The sequence below is a fragment of the Callithrix jacchus genome, chromosome 11 (assembly GCF_049354715.1).
Source record: "Callithrix jacchus isolate 240 chromosome 11, calJac240_pri, whole genome shotgun sequence".
In the NCBI taxonomy this organism is placed as follows: Eukaryota; Metazoa; Chordata; class Mammalia; order Primates; family Cebidae; genus Callithrix; species Callithrix jacchus.
This window is the reverse complement of record NC_133512.1, coordinates 35,543,038-35,569,375: the sequence shown is the minus strand read 5'-3', so window position 1 is coordinate 35,569,375 and position 26,338 is coordinate 35,543,038. Positions and strand designations below refer to the sequence as shown.

Below are 26,338 nucleotides of genomic sequence, written 5' to 3'. Positions count from 1 at the left end.
GCTTGAACCTGGGACGAGGTTGCAATGAGCCAAGAATGTGCCATCATCCTCCAGCCTGGGCCACAGAGTGAGACTCTGTCTCAGAAAAAAAAAAAAAAGGACTGAATATTAATTTTTGAATAGGACATCCAGTCATTCCATGGTTGAAATATCCAAAGGCTACCAAAAGGAGATACAGTCAAAAGCCTCCCTTCTATTTCTGTCTCTGCTTAGTCCAGCTCCCACATCTCCAATAGGCAAGCTTTGTTAGAAGCATCTCATGTCACATCCACACAGGAAAGGTTGTGTATACACATGTCAGCATATATGAATACCTGTTCCCCCTCCAATTTACACAGCAATGGCATGTTATGAGGGCAGCTGCTGTTGCACAACTCCAGGGGTGCCATGTGCATAGAATACAATGGAAATGGTGACCCGAAAGTTGTTCAACATGGAAGAATTTGACAATATGTGCAGTTTTTTCACATAACAATAAGGCCTGCATATCTTTCTATATCGGTACCTAAAACACGTTTATCCTTTTTTACAGCCACTACTATGCCATAGTATGGATATACCAGAATTTATTAAATTTACCTACAACAGATATTTTGTTTATTATAATTAATTACATGCTTTATAAACAATGCTGAGTATTTCATTTTGTACCTGTGCAACTACATAAAACAAATTGCTCAAAGGGTAGTTACTGGTCAAATGATTTCTGCTAAAAGTAGATTGGCAAATGTTTTCTGTAAAGGTCCAGATAGTAAATATTTTAGTTTTTCAGGCCATATGGTCCCTGTCTCAACTCTCGACTCTGCCACAGTAGTGCAAAAGCAGCCATAGACAACATGTAAATGAATGAACATGGCTGTGTTCCAATAAAACTTTATTTATGGAGACTAAAATTTGAATTTCATATCATTTTCATATGCTGTAAAATAGTATTCTTCTCTTGATTTTTGCTGCAACAATTTAAAAATGCACAAGCCTTTCTTACCTCATGGGCTATACAAAGACAGCAGCCCACAGGCTATAGTTTGCCAACCTCTTGTTTATGCAATAGAAATTCTGATAAGTATGGGCTGGGCGTGGTTGCTCATGCCTGTAATTCCAGCACTTTGGGAGGTGGAGGCGGGCAGATTATGAGCTCAGGAGATTGAGACCATCCTAGCCAACATGGCGAAACGTGGTCTCTACTAACAGTATAAAAGAATTAGCTGGGCGTGGTGGAGCGCACCTGTAGTGCCAGCTACCCAGGAGGCTGAGGCAGGAGAATCGCTTGAACCCGGGAGGCAGAGGTTGCAGTAAGCCGAGATCGAGCCACTGCACTCCAGGCTGGCGACAGAGTGAGACTCCATCTCAAAAAAAAAAAAAAAAAGAAAGAAAGAAATTTTAAGTTTTACCAAATTGACCTTTATATAGGTTGTATCACTTCATAATCCCAACAGACATATATAAGCTGCTATTTTCCTCTAAGCCTTGCCAATAAAGTGTATTATTGAGCTTTTGGATTTTTGTTTAATGGGTGAAAACAGTATTTCAGAGTAGTTTTAATCTGTATTTCTCTGACATTGGGCTTATCTTCATCTCTTTAAAAGTTATTTATAGTTCTCTGCAAACCATCAGTTTATATACTTTGATACACTTCACTTGAAATATCAAGTTTTTATGGGTAAATCTTTTTCTTTAAAAAATTGAAGTGACTTTGTTGTATTTTTCCGATTCTAAAAGTGATTATGATTATATGCTTGTACTAAAAATAACTAAATGAAAAAATAAGTATGATTTATAATCTCATTCCCAGAAATATCTACTTTTTGCATTTGTGTGTTTATTTTCCAGGCCATTTTCCAGACATTTTTATATAGACATTTTTAGAAAAACATGATTCATTCAACAAAATATTTATTGTGTTATAAGTATTATAAGGGTCATATGACATATACCATTTTCTAATGCTTTTCACATAGTAGTAGATAATGTAAATTTTATTCTTAGCCTGTCAGTACAGAAACTTGAGTCAGAAAAGTACAAAATACAATTCAACAAGCAATAATGCAGTTTCTGTCATTCCCTCTGGGCTGATGTGTCTGTCACAAAGCAGTGTTAAAAGCTACCTCTTTGCTGGACTAGACAGAATCTTCATTTAAAAGCACTTACTGAGGACCTTACTATATGCCAGACTCTATTCTAAATATTAGGGCTGTAACAAGATAAAGGTCCCATCTATTTCCTGATCTTATGGAGCTCAGTGAAGGAGGCAATAGACAAGAGAATCTCAGTCTGGGATGTGTGTTATAAAGAAAATAACAAAGTGATGTAACAAAGATGGATAAGGGAGCTGAGTTAGATTAGTCAGCAGATAAGTTCCCTTTAAGAAGGAGACAAACTGGCTCAGACCAGATTGACAAAAAGAAGCTATAACAGCACTGACTCCATGCTAGAGAAACACTTTCTCACTTAAACATAATTACTACTTTGCTTGAATTTTTAGATTATTTATTAAAAACAGCTTCAGGAAAACAGGACCTTCAAGAGAGAGAAAAAGAACCAACAACTCCGAAAATGGGCTGCCCACCCTGATCAGAACAGGTGATGCATCTTCAGGAGCTGCAGCACATTGACCAGGAAAGTAATGACGAATGGCCTGCCTGAGACTGCGTCCATTTCACAAGAATGTTTTGATCATCATTTCCCCTAATTTCCCTTAAAAACCCCTTATCTGGAGATGCAGCTCAGTGAGGTGGTCTTTGAACACTAGTTCACTGCCTCCCCCAAGTTGCTGGCTTCTCAAATAAAGCTAACTTTCCTTTGATCAAAGCTAGCCTCTTGAGTTTTTGGCTTTCAAGTAAGGAGCAGCCCCGACCTGAGTTTGGTTACACAGCCAACCAGGTAAAGGTGTGGGGAAGACAACTGCAGCCTGAAGAAACACACATCCAACAGACTTGACTGGGCCTGCAAACAGGAATATGGCTAACACAAAGATGGAGGCATAAAAAAAGAGAGTGGTATGGCTCAGGCCAGACAGGAGGGTCAGTCTATGGAAGCCTTGAAGACCAGAGCAGGGAGTTTGGCTTTTATTTAGAAGGCAATTGGAAGTCATTGGTGGATTGATGAGATCTGATATACATTTTTTTGAGACAGGGTCTGGCTCTGTTGCCCAGGCTAGAGGGCAATGCAGCAATCATGGCTCACTGCAGCCTCAACTTCCTGGGCTCACGTGATCCTCCCACCTCAGCCTTGATCTACATTTTTAAAGAGATTATTCCAGTTTAGACTTGCCAGATAAAATACAGGACATCCAGTTAAATTTGTCAGATAAACAATGAATAATTTAAGGAGAATAAAAAATATTTTAATAATATTTTACATACAAAACATTACCTGTTGTTTATCCAAAATTTGGTATTAACTGTGCTGTCCTGTATTTTTATTTGCTAAGTCTAGCAACACTATTCTGTTTATTGTGCAGATTTGGAAAGTGGGTGGATGCAAAATATGTTTTGGAGGGAGCCCCAAAAATATTTGCTGACAGATTGCTGTGGGATAGGAAGAAAGAAGAGGCTTCAAGGATGATTCCTAGGTTTCGGACACCTGGGGTGATAACTGCAGAGTGTGTGTGGTTTGTTCATTCTACAGTCTGAAGATGTGAATAATAATAAAATCAAAAGAAGACATAAAGTGATTTAAAGCAAACTAAGGAATCTCTTTCTTATCAAGAACCAGCAGATCTCCATCCCCGCCTCCCCAAATCAACTGAGATCAATATACTTAAAAGCCTGTTTATTCATTTTCTTTGTTTTGTAGAAAGTAAACTTTTAAATTATTATTTGGATGAAGAAAAAAAAGAAACATAAAATATTACTCATTAATTAGAACAAGCACTAGTTTTGGCTCCATCCAATGGCCAGTTTCCCATTTTATAGCAAGTAATAAATGACCCTGAGGAGAGAGGGAATGGGGAGTAGAAAAGACAGAGGCAAGGTAGGGAGATACTAACGGCAACAAGAATACAAAAGAAAAGGTTATTCAATGGGTGTGGCTTGTAACCCCCCTAATGAACAATCTTCTTATTCCTTTGGTTACCCTAAAGTATTAAGGCATAGCTTATGTGGGCTAACAATAGCAGTTCACTAGCCTGAGGAGTGGGAAGAGAAGGAATATTTATTGAGCCACCCTGCTAGATACCAAGGGCTTTATATAAATTTGCTCATTTTTTACAATCTATGATATAGGTATGTTTATTCCTGCTTTACAGAAATTAGTGACTTGTCCAATAACAAAAAATAAAATGGTTAGATGGACTTGGATTTGAATGCAGGTCTGTCATCTTCCTTTCTATTTTTTTTTTTTTTTTTTTATTTACACTTCAGTGACATTTTCTTTTTTCTTTTTTATTTATTTTTTTATTTTTATTTTTACTTTTTTAAAGAAGGGAAAAAAAAGAAAAAGAGGGAAAAGGGAATATTACTTCATTCCTAAAATGGGTTTCAATAATGGCCGATCAATATTTTGAGTGTTTAAAGTGGTTAATGCATATTTTATGTGTTTAAAATGGAGACCTCTATTGTGTTTATTTGTTCTGGCTCTGAGTTCAAGTCCTGGATATCGTTATCAATTTGTTGTCTCGTTGACTCTAAATCTCTTTATGTGTCTTATGTATCTGGGTGTTAAGATCTCTTATTGTTGCATTAATCCTTTTACCCTTGCATCCTTGTAGCTTTGAAATCTATTTTATTAAATGTGAGAATTGCAACTCCTGCTTTTTATTTATTTATTTTTGCTCTTCATTTGGTTGGTGAGTTTTTTTTCCATCCCCTTGTTTTGAGTCTTTGTATATCTTTAGATATATCATTAGATTTTGTGGATAATATATATTTTGTGTGTTTAAAATGGAGAGCTCTATTGAGTTTATTTGTTCTGGATCTTAGTTCCAGTCCCGGATATCATTATCAATTTTCTGTCTCATTGAATCTAAATCTCATTATGGGTCTTATGTATCTGGGTGTTAAGATCTCTTATTATTACATTAATCCTTTTACCCTTGTATCCTTGTAGCTTTGAAATCTATTTTGTCAAATGTGAAAATTGCAACTCCTGCTTTTTATTTATTTATTTTTGCTCTCCATTTGGTTGGTACATTTTTTTTTTTCCAACCCTTTATTTTGAGTCTATGTATATCTTTGGATATACCGTTAGATTTTGTCTGTATCTTTTAATTGGGAGATTTGGTCAATTTAAATTTAGGGTTGCTGCCATTTGATATTAACTGGCTATTTTGTCCTTTCGTTTATAAAAATTCTTCTTTATGTTAATGCTCTTTACTTTTTGGTGTATTTTTAGAAAGGGTCATACTGGTTGTTCCTTTCTGTGTATAATGCTTCTTTTAGAAGTTCTTGTAGAGCAGGCCTGGTGGTAATAAAATCTCTGAGTACTTGCTTGTTCCTGAAAGATTTTATTTTTCCTTCAAATGTAAAGCTTAAATTGGCAGGATATGATATTCTGGGATGAAAGTTCTGTTGATTAAGTATATTGAATATTGGCCCCCACTCTCTTCTAGCTTATAGGGTTTCCGTTGAGAGATCTGCTGTAAGCCTAACAGGCTTACCTTTATGGGTAACTTGATCTTTCTCTCTGGCTGCCCTTAATATTTTCTCCTTCGTTTCGATCTTGGTGAATCTAACGATTATGTGCCTTGGGGTTGGTCTACTTGAGGAATATCTTTGTGGTGTTCTCTGTATTGCCTGGGGTTGAATAGTGTCCTGCTTTGCTAAATTAGGAAAATTTTCCTGGATAATGTCCTGGAGAGTATTTTCCAGCTTGAATTCATTCTCTCCGTCACATTCAGGTACACCAATCAAGCTTATATTAGGTCTTTTCACATAGTCCCATATTGCTTGGAGACTTTGCTCATTCCTTTTTATCCTTTTTTCTCTATTCTTGTCTTGTTGTTTTGTTTCATTAAGTTGATCTTCGACCTCTGATACCCTTTCTTCTGCTTGATCCATTCAGCTGTTTAAGCTTGTACAAATTTCACTAAGTTCTCATGTTGTATTTTTCAACTCCATAAGTTCATTTGTATTCCTCTCTATATTGTCTATTCTTTTCAACATTTCATCGAACCTTTTTTCCAAGTTCTTAGTTTCTTTACATTGGGTTAGAACAAGTTCCTTTAACTCCCAGAAGTTTCTTATCATCCACCTTTTAAAGCCTACTTCAGATAATGGAACACAGTCCTTTTCCATCAGGGCTTGTTCCGTTACTGATGAGTCCTTTTCCATCAGGGCTTGTTCAGTTGCTGATGAGTCCTTTTCCATCAGGGCTTGTTCTGTTGCTGATGGGTTCTGATTTTGAGTATACTTGGCCTTCTTAGGCTGTTTTTTTCCCTTCATTGTAGATGAACCGCCTTTCTAATTAGTTTTCTGAGTCGACGTCCGACTTATTGATTCCCAGTGCTGGGAACCGAGCAACCCACTGTGGCGGCCTAAATAGCAGCGATAAGACTGATGGTGCTCTTCTGCCCGGGAATCTCTGGTCTGGCTTCCCTCTTGAGTCCGCAACAAGCGGCTCTGACTTCCCGGAGCTCCAAACTCCGGTCAGTAGGGGAAGCAGTCCCGTTGGCTCTGCATGAAGAGCTGCTGCGCCTAGACGGCAAAACCGCTGCATCGGCCACAAGAGTCACGCTGGCAACCCATGGGGCTCCTCCACTGGGAATCGGCTGATCGGTGAGTGACGAAAATTTTTCTAAAAGTGTGGCGTCGTCTCGTTCTCTGGGCTTTCACTGGGAGCTACAGTCCTGAGCTGTTAGTGGTCGGCCATCTTCCTGTCATCTTCCTGAACCCCAAATGTGGATTTTCTCTGATACCATCTTTCTTCACATGGTTTTAAAGATGTTAGGGTCGGAGCTGTGCTGCCTCAGAAAACCCCCTCCCCGTAGGCTAACCCCACCCCCATCTGATTGCTTGGCAGCTGCATTCCTGAACCCTACCTAGCCACCACATCAAGGCTGCCAGACTTGCAACAATTAAGCAACACCTGATTATAGCTTTCCAGGCAGCACGGGCAGCTCGGGCTGGCAAGGACAGGGAAAACATGTTGGTTATCCATGCTTGTGAATTCCTGTTTGACACATATTTATAAAAAAAAATCTGATTTCTGTTTTTTTTTTTTTAAAGACTGCTACCACAAAAGTCACAGAATGATGTATTGTAGGTCTGTTACAAGTTAACAAACTTATCTCTGTGCCTGTTACCTAAAACTCCCTTATGCTTCCTCTCACCCCATATAAACCCGTGTCTTGTCAGCTGGGGCTGCCTCCTCTGATTGCTACCTAGCGGCCTGGCAGGTTAATAAAACTTGCTTGCCTGACTTTGCCTGAAAGGAGTTTCTCTCAGCTACCCTTACAAAAGAGTTTGAATATCTTCATGCATACTAAATATGTATAAGGAATTTCCTTGTTGACTCTTGTCTTCTTCACATATTCTTTAATCCCAGAAACAGCCTTTTTTAATGTTTAACTGTACCATTGGATATAAGTAAGGACAAAGCAGCAGAAAAGTAAATATTTCAGATTGATAATGTGGGAACAAAAATCTGCTTACAGATTGTGGCTGTTGCTAGGTGGGTAGTGGATCAATCTTTAGAGGAAAATACCTCTTTTGTTAGAAAGGCTTTAAAAGCCTTTTTGACTGTCTGAGATAAGGCCTAGGCTAAACTGAAATGGGGAAACTTGTTACAAAAGGAGGTAAATGTCATCTTAATTAAGTAAAGGTGGGTCTTCCTTAAGCAGAGAGTTGTGGATTGGGTTTCTGAGGAAGAGAAGTTTTTGTTAGTTTGCTTCAGTTGATGTATTTTCATTTTTCTCTGCAGAGTTTGGGACCTGGGAGTTTGGGAGAAAAGCAAAGAAGGCCTGGGGTTGAGTGAGGCATGGGGTCCCAGCCGCCAGCCAGAACACGAAGAGAAAAGAAGAAAGGTCTCACTGAAATGGAATTGCTGAAGAGGATCTTGATATCTGAGGGCTTTACTTTGTGCTTTGTAATTTCTCTTTGCCATCGTCATCTTTTAGGAAACTGATTAACCACTATAATTTATGTTGTATTAGCAATGTCTTAGAGAATGAAGGAGAAACTATTTATTCTTGGAGCATATCTTGGAGAGAGGCAGAAGCCTTCAGGAGCTGTTATAGGTAGTAAGAAATCACTCTCTCTAGAGTGCTCTGGAAGAGTCTGGAAGAGTCTGGAAGAGAATGGATTTCCTGCTGTTGTGCAAGATGAGAATTTGAGTACAGTAATATAATTTAGTTATTTAAAAAAGGCTGGAAGATGGGGAGGGAGGATAGGTCAGATTATAATATGTTCATATGTCTAAGGCAGGAAATTTGATACAAGATAAAATCTAAGAAAGTTCTGTGATGGGGTTTCTCCCACAGAAGGAGAAAATCCCTGCATCTCTGGTTATGAAAATAATATGCAAATTACAGTGATTACATATTTGCTTAGAAATTTTATTACCTCATTTTTGCTTCAGGAAGAGTTGGGACACCAAAAGGGAATGTCTGTCAACAGTCCAGAGTTGTTAGCTTTCTTCCAGGGGAAATAAAAGGGTAAATTTCTTACCAAACAAACACAAGGGTTTAAAATAAGTTTTTCAAACTCCTTAATGTCTCCCTTCCACAATGCATACCAAAAAAAAAAAGAAAAAAAAAAACCACTATAATATAGTCAAAATGCGATCTGTAGACAAAATGAAGCACAAATGGTTTTCCCCCCTGAATTTTACTATAGGGTACATTTTCTCCTCTTTCTTGGTTCAACAGTGTAAAATAAGGGCTTAGATTTTTGCCCTGCAGGTGATTTTTGCTATCATTTCTAGCCATTTCTCTAAGTCTGGGCTTCCAATCTGCCACTTGAGAGTGATACAGTTGCCTGTCTCATGGTGGTGTTATGTGAGGCTGAGAGCATCAAGCAAACAGCCCGGCTGCTGCCACAGCTGCATCCTTGACACGTTCCAGTGGTGCCCAAGCAACACTGCAGAGCTCCCCCCCACCCCCCGCCTTGGGACAGGTGTTGGCAAGAAAAGGTGGATGGCACTGTCCTGGGGGCTGGGAAGGGAGTTAGAGAACTACTGCCTCAATCTCAAATTTGAGCAAAATCTGTCTTGGATCAAATTTAAAATCTTTTCTGAATGTTAGCTGACCTGGTTAGGAATTAGTCGTCTCTCCCCTTCTCAGCAGAAGACTGGAATGTGTCTCCTAGCAACAGGGATGTGTTACTATCTTATGGTAGAACTGTTTTATAAAGCAGCAGTCTCCAACCTTTTGGCATCAGAGACAGGGTTCACAGAAGATGACTTTTCCACAGACAAGCAAGTTGGGGGGATGGTTTTGGGATGAGTCATGTGGATTACATTTATTGTGTACTTTATTTCTATTATTATTATGCTGTAACACATAATTAAATAATTATACAACTCACCATAATGTAGAATCAGCGGAAGCCCTGAGCTTGTTTTCCTGCAACTAGACAGTCCTATCTGGGGGTGACAGGAGACAGTGACAGATCATCAGGCATCAGATTCTCATAAGTGCACAGCCTAGATCCCTCCAATATGCAGTTTACAGTAGGGTTCATGCCCTTTAGAGAACCTTAGGCTGCTGCTGATCTGACAGGAGGTGGGGTGGAGCTCAGGCAGTAATGTGAGCAATGGGGAGTGGCTGTAAATACAGATGAAGCTTCACTTACTCGCTCACCACTCACCTTCTGCTGTGCGGCCCAGTTCCTAACAGGCCACAGACCCATACCGTGTAGGAGTACCAGTCCGTAGCCTGGAGGATGGGGAGCCATGTCATAAGGGACACTCATTCTGCTGCCCACACTTCTCCCAGTAACTATCAGGAAAGGGTCACAGTCAGAATGAATTTAGCCAATCACATTCAGTACCAATGCATGGTCCTACAGAGGTGACAGTTCCACTGGCTTCAAATCTTTGGTATCATGCGTCTTCTCTCCCTCTCTTCTCTTTCTTTCTCATTCATGCTTCTCTCTTCTTTCTCCCCCATCTCTCACTCCTTTCCTTCCTTGCTTCCCTGACCACTACCTTTTCAACATCTGCCTTCTGACCTTTCCCTTTCCCTTCTTTATTCCTATCCCTGCCACCATCCTGTGTGAAGTGCTATCACTTCTACTCCATTCTTCCCTTTACCTCTGCCCTCAACCCTAGTTCCAGGCCCAGGTAGCTCCTTACCCCTCGTCTGGACAAGGCTGCTTCTTGGCTGTAATCTCTTGTCAAAATATTTTATCCTACATGCAGCTGCCAAGTTACTTCCCCTACAACAGCAATCTACTCATAACAGCCCTGCTCAAAAACCTTTAAGGGTTTACATTTCCTATGGAGTAAAAACCAAAGTCCTAAGCCTGATGTTCCAGGTCCAAGATAGTATGGTTCTGCTTATCTTTTGCAGCCCTGGCACTCTCTGGTTTTCTCCAGACATGTACTGTTCCTGTCAAAATGCTTCTCACCCACCTGGGTCTTTTCTACAGTTGTTTCCTCTGCCTAAAGTTCCCTCACCCCAATTGCCCCATCTTTGCACATCTAAAACCACCAGGGCTAGCTCAGTCTTGGCCTGTTGTATGCAGCCTTTCCTGATATTGCTACCTAATCCTTCTTCTGAACCCCTACAGAATTTATCCCATAATGAGGTCACTCTAACAACAGTCAACCAGGTGCTGCTGGCTCTGTCCCACACATCAATATGACCTTCAGCCCCTAAGTGCCATTGTATGAGTGTCTCTAGACATTCCCAGGGTACCTCACATGTATTCCCTGAACAAGGACACTTCTTTCAGGTCTTGCCATTGCTCTGCCATCTTCCCCCAAGCATCTGCTGGGCACTACTGCTCCTGACACCACAGCTAGGGTACTGGAGCCCCTACCACATCAAGGTTTACAGTGTTCTGTAGTAAGCTGCAGAATTAACCTGCAACTCCTCCTTACTGAGGAGTCAGAGTCCACTCTAACAGAGAGGTCTCAAAAGAATGTTGTTGATGCTCTCATGGCCTTTGAGGTACTGTGAAACAGTTCTTTCTGCTTATTCCCCCAAGCGCCATCTCCTATGGAGCCACAGGATTCCAATGTTAGGTAAATGTGGACAGAGCATTGTGCTCTTCTTGGAATTGACCCTCCTGCCCAAAATGCAGCATTCTTACTGAGTCAAGTATGTCATACCTGCCATCTTCACACATGGGCTTTGTTAGCCCCTAACACCAGTAAACAAGGGGCTGGACTGCCTATACATTTTCTAGAAAATGTAGTCTTAATGAGTCACTGTTAGGGTTGGAAATATACCCTATCCCTCAGGTATGTTGGGGAAGAAGGATGGTTAAGATATATTAGATTCTATGATACTCCAGAGCTGTACTGCTCAACACAGTGGCTACCAGACGCATGAGGCTATACAGCACTTGAAATTTAGCTAGTCCCAACTGAGAGGTGCTGTGAGTCTAAAATACATATCAGGTTTCAAAGACTTACTCCTCCAAAAAACAGTATAAAATAAGTCATTAATAACTTTTGTAATGTTGACTATACATTGAAATAATATTTTTGTATTAGATCAAATAACATGCCATTAAAATAGATTTCACCTCTTCTTACTTTCTTAATATGGTTTCTAGAAAACTTGAAATTACATACACAGTTTGCAATTGTGGCACACCTTATATTTCTATTGCATAGTGCTACTCTAGAGAAACTCTCTAGAGCATTTGCTAGAAATCCAAACCCTTGGGCCCCAGCCCAGACCTACTGAGTCAGAAACTCCAATAAGGCCCAGCAATCTGTGGCTAACAAGTTCTCCAGCTAGTCCTGGTTCACACTGACATTAAGCTCTCCACCAAGAAAGTAAAACTCCAAAGCACAGAAAATAAGATTCAGAGCATAATAGGCTCTCAATACATTTCATTTAATGATTTAATCTTGATGGTTCCTCTTAAGCTTAAAATTATTCTGTTCATCAGTCAGTCAGTGAAAGAGAAAGCAAACAACAAACTTCATTCCCAGCCTTGAAAGAATAGCTTGCTGGTAACTTCAAAAGTTGCCACTACCAGCCAGGAAGAATCGCAAATCATTACCAGACACCCTTAAAACTTCTCAGTAGAAATGTGTTGAAACAATAGCTGTGCCAGAAGTAAGAGACAGTCAGACATGAAGAAAGCATAAAGAAAAATAAAACCATGCTAAGTTATAATATAAAACTGGTCTGGGTGCCAAGCCAGGCTGGCTGATGCTTTGCAACGGAGTAGCATCCAGTGCCTGTGCCCTACTGGACAAAGACAGCCACAGCCTCAGTCCCTCTGTTGATAGAGATACCAAAAGGTCTTGTTCAACTGGGACTTTACCAATACAGTCCTCAAGAGCCTGCAGTTCTTGCGTATCTCAACTTTACCCTTTCAAGCATCCTGAAATTCACGTCAAGTTTCCATTCCTTGTGAAAATATGTGCCATTATCATGACTCATTAGTTCGTAATTGTGCTTGAAGAGCACACCACAAAATATGCCATGCCCACAACAAAGCATGTTCTCTTTAAGACTGAGAGAAGTAGTATGGAGCAGAAGCAAAACTGTCAGAACAGCCCTGCTTTGAGCACTCGCTAAGTGAAACAATGTTCTCCAAACAGCAGTCTCCCAGAAACTGATAACCATGCTTAACATACTTAGTGCTATTAAAACTATCATCATGTACTTATATTTTTGCTGTTTAAAAAACTGACATATAATATTTTACAGATTTATGGGGTACCTATGATATTTTGTTACATGCACAGAGCATGTAATGATCAAGTCAGAGTTCTGGGGGTGTCCATCGCCTTCAGTATTTATTATCTCTGTGTTGGGAACATTTCAAGTCCTGGCTGTTAGAAATATCGTGCACTTATTAAAAGTAATTCATGCATATTGTAAAAAAAGATTAAACAATGTAGAAGTGAATAAAGTAAAAAAGTTCTCTTCTCTGACTCAGTCCCAATCCCTAGACTATTCTGGATTTTTAAAATATAGATGTTAATAGAAATACAGACAAGTAGATATATATTTTTAAAATGAGATCATATGTGTATTCAATTTTGTAACTTGCCTTTCTCACTTGCTTGTATGTTGTGGTCAACTTTCAGTGTCATATGTGTAGATTTACCTCTTTCCATCTGATGTTTGCCCAGTATTCTGTTGCAGGGATAGTTTATTTAACCACACATTACCAATAGTACCTGAGAAAGCTCTCAATAAATGTTGGCTCTTACTTATAATCAGAGAAATATTTCCATATCTCCTTATTTATGCTTCCTCACTCCTAAAACTTATTGTATTTTTTAAAATGTACAAATTCCCAGACATGTATATTTTGTAAAGGATAAACTCAAGCTTTTATTTATCAATTCTACACTTTAGTTCTGCACCACATTCTATTTCATTGAGTTAATTTTATATTTTTGTTTCTTGTTTTTTGTTTTTGGAGACAGTCTTGCTCTGTTGCCCAGGCTGGAGTGTAGTAGCATAATCTCGGCTCACTGCAACCTCTGCCTCCTAGGTTCAAGCGATTCTCCTGCCTCAGCCTCCCCAGTAGCTAGGATTACAGGCATGTGCCACCATGCCCGACCAATTTTTGAATTTTTAGTTAAGACGGAGTTCTCACCACGTTGGCAGGCTGGTCTTAAACTCCTGACTTCAAGTGATCTGCCTGCCTCAGCCTCCCAAAGTGCTGAAATTATAGATGTGAGCAACCATACCAGGCCTAATTTTGATCCTCTTCTTCTAGCTTCTAGAGTTGAATACATAATTATGTTTATTTTATTCTATTTTCTAAAAAGGTATTTTAAAGTCATCTGAGGGGAGTATTTTAACATGCCTTTGTCTGTACCCCCTTTTTAATATATAGTAGTCTTACCATCAATTTACCTAAATAAGTCTCAGTTTCAGTTCTGAGTTCCTTTTGACCCAAAAATTATTTAGAATAATGTTTTAACATTTCCAAGTGTTATGAGTAGTTTTCTTGTCATTGCTAATTTGAGTCTCACTGCAGTGTGTTGAGGGAACATGGCTCATATGTTTTCTATTTTTAAGGAATCACTGAGTTTTTCTTTGTCATAGAAAGGACAAGTTTTCTATCACATGTGGTTTCATAGTGCTGATGAGATGTAATGCAGGCCATTCATTGGAAAATGTGATGCAGTTCATGGGCTGCTGTTGTTTATAATGAATGGGTTGGAATGTGGAAGAGGGCTAGTGCATCTGGGAAACAGACCCTTGTTTGCTCCGTGCTGGAATACACACCTATGGTTGCTAGTTTAAAAATTATTGCTAGTTAAAAAATTTCCTCTTCTGATGAAGAAATTCTGCCTTGGACATTTCATTTTATGCCTGAGAGTTCCAGCCTGCTCTTCCTCACAGCCTGCCCTGTGAATTTTGGAGACATTCCCACAACCACGCAAGTCAATTCCTTGCAATAAATCTCTCTCTATATATAGAACACAGATATTCAGTAGGATATATATATTCAATTGCTTCTCTGGTTAAATTCTATTACAGGAACTCTCTCATCTGTACAACCCCCAAACTACAAACAGACCTGCCCCAAATTCATCTTTATTTGTTCTCCTGTCTGCAGGACTCTGGATCCCGTCTACTCTCACCTTCCCAAAGGCCTTGTTCCATTAGTTATCCTTTCTCTCTTTTGTGTTTCCATCTGTTCCTTTTCTACTGGATCCTTTCTATCATGCTCTAGTATCCAGGTAGGTGGTTTATCTAGAAGTGATTCTAAGGTGGGGAAAAGAGGGGCAAAGTAGAGAATGAAGTGAAGCCAATACAGAGATGCATTTTTTTTAGTCACTGTACAGACTAAAAATGTCTGTAAAAACCTGATGCTCAATCCCATAGGATTTTTTGAGCAAACATATGCAATGGGTCTTAAAATTGTCCACCAAAGAGAGAAAAGAGGAAAGCATTTATCTATCAGCTTTTATTGCCTCTAGTCAAGGGTCATCCTTGGATGTCAACTCCCCTGGTTCTGGGTTGCATAGGCATGAATGCTGAAAAGTTCCTTCAGATGTTCCCACAGCCACACAACAGTGAAGCCCTAGAGTAGGAGGTGAGAGGGAAGGGCTCAAAGAAAGGCAAGACCAAGTTAAGCCTGAGAGGAGCTCAAAACAGCAAGGCAGTGGCTAGGCTAAGAGCAGAGCCAAGAGGATTTAAAGTAACATAGAAGAGATGTCCAATACAGTCCCCTCCATATGCTAACTTATTTTCTTAGATCCCTTCATAGTCATACTTGCTGAAGGACTTGTGTACATATGCCGCCTCCACTTTTCATTTCCCATTCACAATTAATCCAACTGTAAGCTGACTTCTCCCACCTCCACTATCTCTCAAACTGTTCTGTGCAAGGTCACTAATGATCTCCGTCTTGCCAAATCCACTGAACCTTCTCCAATCTTAGTTTACTCAGTGTCTCAGCACCACTCAACACAGTAATCACTTTCTTCACAAAATACCCTGTTCTCTTGACTTCCATGGCACCACACTTCTGGGTTTTCTCCTGGACTCTCCTTCTCCCTGTCCTTTCCTGGCTCTTTCTTTTCTTTTCTTTATATTTTTTTAACAGATAAGGTCTCACTTTGCTACCCAGGCTGGAGTGCAATGGGATGATCACTGCAACCTCAACCTCTGGGGCTCAAGCAATCCTCTTGCTTCCACCTCTGGAGTAGCTGGGACTACAGATATGCACCAACATGCTTGGCTAATTTTTTAGTTGTTTTGTAGAGCCAGGGTCTTGCCATCTTTCCCAAGCTGGCCTCAAACTCCTCAACTCAAGTAATCCTCTGACCTCAGTCTCCTAAATGCTGGGGTCACAGGCATCAGCCAAGGCATCTGGTCCTAGTTTTTCCTTTTCTAAAACTGGATGCCCTCAGGGCTCCACTCTGGGGCCCCTTCTCTTCCTAGTATATACTCTCCCTCTTAGCTAACTCATGTATTCTAATGACTTTAAATATGTTTTCTATTCTCCATAAACATCACTTTCACATTTATTTATATAACTGTGATTGCTCTTTCAACTCTAGACCCAACTGCACACAATTACACAGGATTCTTAACATGTCCAAAATGGATCTCTTTATTCTTTCTTGAAAATGTGGCCTTCCTCCAGCCTGTCTCAGTCAGTAAATGCTATCAACATTTACTGAATTGCTCAAGCCAGAAATCTAGGCGTTATCCTTGATTCCACCACTCTCACCATCATATCCAATATAACACAAAGTTCTGTTTATTCTATCATTGGAATATCTCTCATATCCATCCAACTTCTCTCCTTCTCCACTACCACCCACCTTGTCTAAGCCACTTCTTTCCTGAACTCCCGGGAAATCTCCTAACAGTTTTTCCTTATTCCTATTCCAGTCCTTTCTCCTTATGGCAAAGACACAATCTTATCATGCCAATCAAATCATTTTATTCCCCAACTCAAAACCCTTCAACAGATACTGATTGTTGGTTAACATCTTAGATTAGTAACAAGACCTAGGGGGCCTCTCTGCATGTTTCTCTAGCACAATCTTGCATCCCAGCCCCACTCCCTCATATGTGTACCTATATCAGCTTCTTTTCAGTTTCTCATGGATGGACACTGGGCCCCTTTCCTTTGGAGTCAGTTGTGCATGCTATTCCTGCTGATTGACATATTCTTCTCCTGCTTCTTCTGGGAAAATCCGATTCTTTAGGTCTCAGCTCAATTGTTACTTCCTTAAAGAGGCCTACCATTGTCTATCTGTCTATAATTTAGCAATGTGTAATTTTCCTTCAAGGAATTCATCACCATGTGTAACCATGCATTTATTTATATAATTATCTGTTATTGTTGGTCCTGCTGTTTCATGAGAGGAATAATATCACCTATGTCATTCTTTACAGAATCCCTAGAGCCCAGCATAGTGCCTGGCAATCAAAAAATACTAACTAAATGATTGAAGAGAAGAAGGGAGGAAAGAAGGAAGGAACAAATTATTAAAATTCTTATAGGAAAATTAAATTGTATTGTGAGTCTGAAATATGCAAACCCGAACTCTCCCTTCCTCACTGAAATAATTGTGTACTGAACACAGGTCTGTATCAATAAGATCCATCCATGTTATTTATGTGGATGTCTAACCTATTCCTTCTAGCTTCTATGTCCACCACAAAGCCTTCCCATCTGATACTGAACACTCAGATTGCCTCAAACTCTCCATCATCATAAGCAATAGCCAATGTTTAAAATGCTACATTTGAAATGTCTAAGGACGTGTTCAATAAATTTCTGTTAGAGTGAATCATAAACTACCAGAGTTTTCAAGGACATTTTTCATAATGACTTAAGTATCTAAATTTGTTATTTCCTGCAGTCCCCAAAATAATATTTACAGGCTTTAGAAAAAAAATGGAAGCACAAAAATGTAGAGTCTCCAATTTGGTGGATGACAAGGGAAAACTATTATATATGTAGGCTGAGTTAGGAATTTGACCAGCTGAAGAAAAGGCATAACCAAGATGGCTCCTTCCCGGTGGCTAACCTACTCTTTAGGAGAAATAAAGGAGACAGCCTAGGCAGTCACAACAAACATTTTTAACTCAAACCAGAAACCTAGGAATTATGCTGGACTTATGCTTGACATCATTGTTTCATCATCTGGGGCAAATCTTAGTCACTTAACATTTCTGTCTTGATGTTATTGCTATTTTATTCACATAATCTCAAACTATAATGATTGGCAGGTTCAAATTGAAAATAGTCATAAAATTATCAGAAAATTTTGACTTTCTGCTAACTTTATGAATAAACAGACATTTCACAATAGTTGTTTCCAGATTTCACTCAGTGTGTTCCCTACTCTGTCTACATCCTCTCTCAATCCCTTTCAATTTATTCTCTACACAACAGCCAGAATGATCATTTCCAAGCTTGACTTTGATCCCCTTACACTGAAGCTTAAAAGCCCCTCTGTGGTTTCTCAGACAAAACTGTAACCTAATCACAAAGGCTGGCCCTTTCTGCTGTGTTTTCTGCCTCCTACCCTGCTCCTCTCAACTCTACTTTCTAAATGCATACTGGATTCCCAGTTCCTCAAATGTACCAGGCTCCTGCGGGCTCCAGAACCCACACATACCCTGCTCTCTGCCTGAAAGGCTCCTCTCAATTTCTCCTCCTTGACACCCCCACTCCCAGCCTTCTGATCTCAGAGCCAGCATCAGTTCCTCAGGGAAGACTCCCCAGACTTCCCATTAAATGTGTTCATAGACCCTCATACCTCTCCCTGGAGAACTTAAAACAGTTGTAAGTTACACACAGTTCCCTGAGGCTGTTTCTGATCATCCATGCTAGACCAGAAGATCCAAGATCAGGGACTTGCCTAATGTTGCTCATCATTGTGCCCATGGCCTCAAGTAGAATCCAGCACAAAATCAAGACTCAGAAAACGTTATAAATGGACAAATAAATAAATAGTAATTCGTAAGTATATTGATCTATTTGCTGTGATTCAAGACCAATTACAGTTGAAAAATCTTTGTAAATTATTTGTAATTATCCCCAGAGCTTTTGTTTTTCTGACTAGTTTGGTTCTCTCTTTTCTCACACACAGATTTGGGTTTGTATGACTGTTTACTTGCGTACCGTGGATGAGGATGGTGAAGGACTGGTGATAACAGCCAGGCTGAAGCACCAGGCAAGACTATCGTCTTAGTAACAGTGAATCCCACTGAAGAGCAGTGGTTGTTAGAGGGAAGATGGAAATTGCAGTCACTACTATGATCCATCTAAGTAGATCCACTGTACGACCAGGACTGGATTGACATTCCAGTGCACAGCCATTTGGGTTGCTGCCTAGTTTATGAATGCTGGGAAAAGCCCATTAGACATGGGCAGACCGAAAATGGTCTCATCTCACAACACAATCATGCACCTCTATTTATACAGGTGATCCGGGGAAAGGTTTGAGTTGGTCAGATTCTTTCTCCCAGGAATTTGAAACCAGGAATGAAAAAAAGATTACGAATTCCTAGCATTAAGTTCAGGTAATAGCAGTGGACTCCAGAGCCATTTCTCATGATTGTTCAACTTTTGGTTCGTGAGATGTCTCTGGAGCCTTCAAATAAATTTCCCCTTCTTTTTTGGAACCAGTCAGAGTTGGTTTCTGTTATTAGCAACTCAAAGAACTTCACAATTGCAAATATGGAGATGATACATCTGTGCAGGTGTGAAGAGGGAAAAGCAGGGGGAGAAAAGAGACAGAGAAAGAGAAAGACAGAGAGAAAGGAGAAGAAGGATTTAGAAAGAAAGGGAGAGAAGATCAGATGATTAGAATAAGAGGAAGGTACTGGGATCTGGGGATACCTAGCAAGGGTATGGAATAAAAATGAAGTTCTGCTGGAGTTAAAGTTACATAAAGGCCCAAACTAGGAATAAATGAGGCTCAAGAAAACAAAAATAGATCAAAGAAATCATTTAGTAGGAAAAAAATCACTTTAAAAATGGAGGGAAAAATTAGCCTGTAGTTATTCTGACAGAACTATCAATCACCCGGGAGGAATTAAGGACTGGAATGTACTTCCTGAGGGGTTGGTATTTATTTTTTCTGATTTTTATTATTTTTTTCACTTTCCACATAATCTAGTGATGAGATTTAGTGGGAAATCTGCAAAACAACAACTGCAACAAAACACACAGGTGAGGAAGAAATACTGTTGTGACCACAGATTACAGTAAATTTATTTGGAGACTAAGATGACAGAGTCTGTAAATCTTGAGATTTCATGAGGCACAGATGGCACAGAAGTACTCATTTGTTCATTTGCAGACAGAGATGAGGTCTGTTCTATTGATTTCCTCACTGGAAAAAGCTACTGGATTTACAGTAACAGATGGCTTTGCTCAAGTTTATAATATAGATTTATTGGGCCATTTTGGACCTTCCAAGCCCGATTAGATATTCATAGTAGCTTTATGAAAAGAAAATATTTTTATTTTATTACTCATCATATATTTTAGAATTTCAGAAGTCATACAATAAGAAAATCCTACTTGCTTACTTAGGCAGAATAGATCAGCAACCAATTACAAGGCAGATTGATATACAGAAGAAATGAGCAAAGCAGGCTTTAGTCCTGCACTATTTACAGAACAACAGAAGGTGCCTTCTTCTCTGCAAGGTCCTGTTCACCTGCCCAGCCCCTTCTTGCACCTGGTCTCATCTCACTGAGTTCCTGCCACAATGGGGCTCTTCCATCTCCTCAAGCTGAACTGTGGTCCTCAGATAATTTGTCACCTGTCCTGAGCCTGGAATGTTATGTCCAGACACTCATCCCTTCCTTCCCCAGCTTTCTTTATTACATGTCTTCATGGAAGGGGTGAAAGCATTCATTTGCTTCATTGGCGTGAGTTATCTGATTGATATTGTCTCACTGCCGGACTAAAGGCTATGTGAGGGCAAGAACTGTGTACTATTCTCCTAAATCAAGTGTCACCAGGATATAGCAAAATATCTGGTATATGGTAGATATTCAAGAAATCCTTGTTAGTAAATGGATAAAACTAAGTTATCGTTAAACCTTAATATGCCACTTCCAAAATGACCAGTTGGGTACTTCTTTATTCTGGCCTAGGAACACTAAAGGATAGGGTGGGCAGAGGGGAGTGGAGTCTTTAGCATTGTTTCCAGCTCTTCCACTTTCTTCCTGCTTCATCTATTCAGGATCCAAGTCCTGTCACAAACTATTGAGTAATGCTTCTTGTATCTGTCCACACCTTCCTTTCTAGGGTCACTGTCCCAGCTAACACCACCACATGGATGACTGAAACACTTGTTCACTTGTTTTCTTGGCGTCCCTTGTGATCTCACCTCCACATGGATTTATTCTCTCAAATTCAGCCAAATTTCAGTTGGAAATGGTACTCCACAGTCTCTCCTGCAGCTTCTTCTGATTATTGACCAAAACAGTGGTTCCCTATATTATATGCCTTGGAATCCCCTGTGGAGTCTTGTAGATTAATACTAACTATAAACCAAGCACAGACAGATTGAGAATAGCCTGCCCAGTTTTCACCGTAACTTATTTTATCTATTTCAGTGAGGATAGGAAGGGACTTCAAGTCTGCCCTTTGATAGACCACTGACTCAGAGTCAGTCTTGCATCCTCAAAGAGGCAAATCGGCTACTTCCTAACCCACTGATGCCACCCTATAAAGTGGCTATTGTTCCTCAGTCCATATCACCAGCTGGGAGACGTGGAAAACCCCAAAAACAACTGGGCCAGAAGTAAGGTGGGAGGTGTGTCCTGGCTTTAGTGAGTTGCTTCCTGAGAAGAAAGGTCCCCATGAGAAAAGCACTGTGGGTGGATGTTGGGGAAGAACACATGGTAAGAGCAAATGCTGGAAAAAGGCTTTCATAAGTTCATTGGGTTCAATAAACCCAATGAACCCATTTGGAGAATCACAGGGATAGGCAAGTAGAGGTAGAAAATGATTCCTCATTATAGGAAACAACATGAAGAAAAAGCCTTCATGACTTTCGGAATTTGAGTGGGAGATGAGAATGTTTATAACTGTATTACAGAAAGAGATTTGAAGTATCTCCACATCACCTGAGGTTAGCTTTGCCTTATTTGAGATGAGTAAAAATAAGAAAACACATACAAACCCAAACTATCATAGCAGCAATAAAAACAGAGGTCTAACAAAAAACAAACAAACACTGTGAAAAAAGGAGAGCATCATTCTGGAAATACGGAGGAAAAACAAAGCCCCCAATACTATCTCCTGCAAAATACAGATGACAATCTCAGGAAACTGTTATATAAGATGTTAAAAGACTCACCTCCATAGAGAAAGCAGGGGAAAGCTAAAAGAAGAGAATCAGGTGGCAGGAAAAAACTAAGATAAGAGGAAAGAGATGACATGAAAGAAAGAATTGCCAAGAATATAAAAATATAAAAGCAAAATTTGAATTCACATTGATGGCAATGAAAACCAGTATTGACACTGTAGGAAACTGACAGTATGGCTAGCAAACTTGGGAATTTTTCACACAAAGCAGAAAGAGCATATTGATCACCGGGCCCTCACCCAGAAACTCTTATTCAATTGACCTACAGCAGGGCCTTAGTGTATTTTTTGTTGATGTTGTTTGTTTTTAATCCTTATATCCAGGCCACATCTCAGACAACTTAGAACAGAATTGCTGAGGAGGAAACCAGGCATCAGTAATTTTTAAACCTCCCAAGGAGATTCCAATGTGCAGTCAAGGCTCTAGAGCTTTGGGGGCAAACTTCTGTAATCTGAGGATTTCTAGGTTATTTTTCATTTATGAAGACAATAGGAGACATGGTCAGGCATTCAGGTATCTGTGAAATACTAATATATCTTCTAGAAGAAATAACTTGAAGATTCTCTTCAATTGACTAAAACATAAAATGAAGAAACAAAAACTAATAAAATTATGGTATAAAAGGTGTGGTTCTGGTTCAATATGCATAGATTGATATAGAAAAACTATATATATATATATATACACACACACATATACACATATATAATTTAAAAACATAATTTAATAAAAATAAATCTCCATATATTAGCAATGATTGAAAATAGAAAGACCAAACTATATATACACACATATATTTAATATATACATATTATATGTATATACACACATATATATTTAATATATACATGTTATATGTATATATACACATATATATTTAATATATACATGTTATATGTATATACACACTTGTGTATGTATGTGTGTGTATAGGAGAAAAAGGACAATATAAGCAAAATAAACTTAAGGTACTCATAAAGCTTCGTATTCAAAGTCCCATTCCTCTGAATCAGTTTTGTACTCAGTTGCCTGGTCATACTTACAGGAATAACAGTACAACAAGTATTCCGAAACAGAGTAAAAATTTATTCAATTTTCACTATCAAATTTAATTTAATTTAAACACCAACCATAAAAAGATGGAAGGACACCTTTCATATCTTTCAATCATATTTGAATTTGTATCTAGGAAAATGGAGGGACTCTGTCATTTTAACAGTTTTGATTGCCACTAACTATAATTGTTACTACAAGGGTTGTGCATTCAAAACCTCCTAGTCATTCTGACAGCTTTCCTTCATGCATCAAGCCTAGCAATATTTCCTAAAGTCATATAACTTATTTTTCTCAGGGCCTCTACAATTAAGGGTGCAAGTCTGGACCACCAATGTAACTTCAATTCTCCAGGAATCCAAGTACTGAAAGTAGGCCATAGCCCCTTTTGATCTTTGAAGTTGTATCCATATTAGTGGCCTTTTACTCTTAAAATAGAAGGATAAAAGGACTTCTATTCCTGAATAAAATGTAGCAAGGTCATAGCAGCCTAGAATTCCAATTGCAACAATTATAAAGAGCCAGACAAGAAAGTTACATTTGTAAGGATCTCAGAAAATGAGGAAGCAATGAAGGCTACATAAATTACCAATCGTTTTCTTCCTTGGGGACCTTTTACAATTCTGGGCATGGACCAAGAATTTGACTGACTTATAAATAAGGAATCTACTTGGGGAAAGAGAAACCAGAGAGGTTTTTGGCAGTCACATGGGGGTGGTGGGAGAAACCAGAAACTTGGTAAGTGCTAAACACATAGCTGGTTTTCCCCGGGGACATCTTCTGGGTTCAGGGCCTATGCAAAGAAAGCTGGGGCATTTGTTTAAACACTTCAAAAAGTCATAATAAAATCTCCTCTAGTTTCATGGTGCTAAGGTGAAAAAGTCTAATTAGAGGAAAAAATCTTGCCCTTCAAACACATAGCCAGCCACTCTGCTTAGGACTTCTTCCAGATTTTGAAGCTATAATGGGGCAAGGGGTGCAAGGATAAAGGGCTAAGTTCAAAACTTCTAAACCACAGCACTAAGTTCCCCACAATCTTTCAGAACTGGGAAGACAGAATTCCTGCAGGCTGTAATCAAAAGTCCAGAATAACTATGTTTGAGGAACAGAGAAAAACCAGAAGTGGACTAAGTCTTACTAAAGCTGCAACTTAGCCCCTATTCAGCTCAAAGATAAAACCTTCATCCTAAGAGTGTTTCCAAAGAGGACTGTGGAAACCTTCTCTAGTATGGGTCATCAACTGGAGCCTCTGTAGTGTTTCAATTTATAACGTCTGGTTTATAATAAAAAATTACTAGACATGCAGAGAAGCAGAAAAATGTGACTGATCATTATAATCAAGAGAAATGATAAACAATAGAAGCAGACCCACAGACAATCCAAATATTAAATCTAGCAGATGAGAACTTTATTAAACTAATTAATATACAACATAAAACTTAAAAAAATGGGGAAAATGGATGTAATGATAAGAAATATTTAAAAATTAAAATCGTTTTAAAACAATCAAATGAACATTCTCTGACAAATATAACATCTGAGTTTAAAAACACATTAGATGCATTTAACAGCCAATTAGAGAAGTAGATAAAATTATTAGACTTAAAGATAGGATTATAGAAAATATACAAACCTAAGCACAGATGAAAAGAACATATTAAAAAAAAACCTGATCATATGAGTTAGTTAAAAGGTATACCATATTTATTGGAAATTCCAGAATAAAAGGAGAAATAAAAGGGAACAGAAGCAATATTTGAGGAAATAATAGCCAAAATGTTTCCAAAGTTGATAAGACATTATTCTACAGATTCAAGAAGCTCATCAAATTCTAAGCAAGGTAAGTAAAAGGAAAATAACAGTTAGACATATTTTTGTCAAACTTCTAATAATCAAAAATTAAAAGAAGTCCTAAATGTATCCAGAGGAAAAAAAATACATTACCTTCAAAGAAGCAACAACAAAATGAATGGCTGACTTTTTAACATAAATTATGGAAGCCAGGAGATAATGGGATAATATCTCAGACTGCTGAAATAAAAGATTGTCAATCTAGAATTCTATTTTCTTTAAAATATCATTCAAAAATGAAGAAAAAGTAAAGAAGTTTTCACCCAAATGAAAATGAATTTTTTACCAACAAAACTTCACTATCAAATCAATTAAAGAAACAATGTAAAGCAATCATACAAAAGCATGAAACTGAAAGAATAAAGAGCATCAAAAAGTATAAATATATGGGCAAAAATAAAATATTATTGATTGTTTCATGTAACAAGAATAATCATGTCTTGTGGAAATTATAACATAGAAAAAAAATATGTGACAACAATAGCACAAAGGTTGGATGAAGAGTATTATGTCAAAAATGCATATTATGGTCTCCAGAGAAATCATATAATAATAACATAATAATTTATTACTAACTATTTAGTAACTAGAGAAATAAAATTATAAAATATACTTGATTAATCCAAAAGAAGACTAGAAAACAAGAATAAATGAGCAAAGAACAGATGAGCTGATAAAAAGTAAATCACAAGATAGTGGACTCAAACCCAACTATATAAGTAATTCCAGTCCCTATAAATGAGCCAAATGAAAAAAAAATTTTAAAGATTATTAAATTAAATTTTTAAAACTTGACTATATGCTACAGACAACAATTATCATACATACATAGATAAAGAAAGGGTGAGAATCAAAAGATGGTAACTGATATATCACCTTGACACTAACCAAAAGAGAGCTGATGTCATTGTACTCATAGCAGACATATCCAAATACACTGTATGTTAGCCTATCAGGAAGTCTTAAATTTTTGTTCAAAGGATTCAAATTATATGTAATATGTTCTCTGGCTACAATAGAATTAAATATATATATATCTCAGAGAAAGATAATTAGAAAATCTCCCAAATATTTGAAAATTACACAATATACTTCTAAGTACCTCAAGGATCAAAAAATCAAATAAAATTAGAAAATATGAGCTAAATGGTAACAAAAGTGACGTATTAAACAGTGATGCCCAAAAGGAAATTTACAGTTCCAAATGCAAATGAGTATCTGAGATGAGAGAAAAAAGAAAAACTGAAAAACAATAATGTAATTCAGACAAATTTAATCCAAGGAAAATAGGAGAAAGAAAATATTAATGAGCAGAATTAATAGGGTAAAAAACATATTATAGAGAAAGTAAACAAAGCCTAAAGTTAGTTCTTTGAAAACAGTAATACAATTGATAAGTCTTACTAGTGCTGATCAAGAAAAAGAGGGAGGGAAAACATAAATTACCAATATCAGGAATAAAAGGGAAATTATCACTACAGACATTTAATAGATATAAACAATCTTGTGTCACTTAATTTTAAAAATTGAGATGAAATGGATAAAT

The 26,338-nt window shown here is 38.3% G+C and overlaps 1 protein-coding gene and 1 long non-coding RNA gene across 7 annotated transcripts in view; one reads left to right on the top strand and one right to left on the bottom strand.

The window, feature by feature from the left end:
• LOC118143662 (uncharacterized) overlaps positions 1-2,804 on the top strand; it is a 38,930-nt gene extending 36,126 nt beyond the window's left edge. The window contains exon 4 of the long non-coding RNA XR_004727942.3: positions 2,483-2,804. This is a non-coding gene — a long non-coding RNA (uncharacterized LOC118143662). The remainder of the gene's footprint in view (positions 1-2,482) is intronic.
• The window catches only part of LOC118143664 (uncharacterized), a 215,908-nt gene that overhangs the window by 12,195 nt on the left and 177,375 nt on the right, over positions 1-26,338 (bottom strand). The window lies entirely within an intron of this gene.